Source organism: Camellia sinensis, unplaced genomic scaffold (genome assembly GCF_055761805.1).
Source record: "Camellia sinensis isolate YWXY unplaced genomic scaffold, ASM5576180v1 Unanchor4, whole genome shotgun sequence".
NCBI lineage: Eukaryota > Viridiplantae > Streptophyta > Magnoliopsida > Ericales > Theaceae > Camellia > Camellia sinensis.
In genome coordinates, this window is record NW_028129277.1 from 17,213,761 (window position 1) to 17,215,000 (window position 1,240).

Below are 1,240 nucleotides of genomic sequence, written 5' to 3' on the forward strand. Positions count from 1 at the left end.
GCCCGGCCTTGGCCAGCAGCATGTCATGCCACGGCCTTGGCAAGCATGCCAAGCCACGGCCTTGGCAAGCATGCCATGTCCCTCGGGTAATTGTACAAGTTGCCTTGCGAAATGCATGTCCCTCGGTTAAATTGCCATTTGGTTGGCTTTGGCGTGCGAACGAGTTGCCTGTGCTTTCCTTGTGGAAGCTTGTTGCGAGAAGTATGTCCCTCGAAAGTTGCCTGTTGCGTTTGTTATTTGCATTCGCGCTAACCGGTGCTTGCTCGGCCTCTCTAAATGTTTTCGCGCGTTCGTCGGGCTTCTTGGTCCTTCGGGGGGTGATTCGTTTTGGGGGGCTGGTGCACAGTGTACGTCGTGGCGCGTGAGTTGTGTTCGGTTTGTGCGAGTTGGACGGATCCCTGCCTGTGCAGCGAACTCCACTGGTGCATTCCTCCATGTCCCTCGGGTTGTCTTCGACTCGCCTTCGGGTTGCTTGCGCTTCCCTAGTGGAAGGTGCCTTGCGAAAAGCGTGTCCCTCGGGTAATTGCCATTTGGTTGGCTTTGACGTTCGAACGAGTTGCCTATGCTTTCCTAGTGGAAGCTTGTTGCGAAAAGTATGTCCCTCGAAATTTGCCTGTTGCGTTTGTTATTTGCATTCGCGCTAACCGGTGCTTGCTCGGCCTCTCTAAATGTTTTCGCGCGTTCGTCGGGCTTCTTAGTCCTTCGGGGGGTGATTCGTTTTGGGGGGCTGGTGCACAGTGTACGTCGTGGCGCGTGAGTTGTGTTCGGTTTGTGCGAGTTGGACGGATCCCTGCCTGTGCAGCGAACTCCACTGGTGCATTCCTCCATGTCCCTCGGGTTGTCTTCGACTCGCCTTCGGGTTGCTTGCGCTTCCCTAGTGGAAGGTGCCTTGCGAAAAGCGTGTCCCTCGGGTAATTGCCATTTGGTTGGCTTTGACGTTCGAACGAGTTGCCTATGCTTTCCTAGTGGAAGCTTGTTGCGAAAAGTATGTCCCTCGAAAGTTGCCTGTTGCGTTTGTTATTTGCATTCGCGCTAACCGGTGCTTGCTCGGCCTCTCTAAATGTTTTCGCGCGTTCGTCGGGCTTCTTAGTCCTTCGGGGGGTGATTCGTTTTGGGGGGCTGGTGCACAGTGTACGTCGTGGCGCGTGAGTTGTGTTCGGTTTGTGCGAGTTGGACGGATCCCTGCCTGTGCAGCGAACTCCACTGGTGCATTCCTCCATGTCCCTCGGGTTGTCTTCGA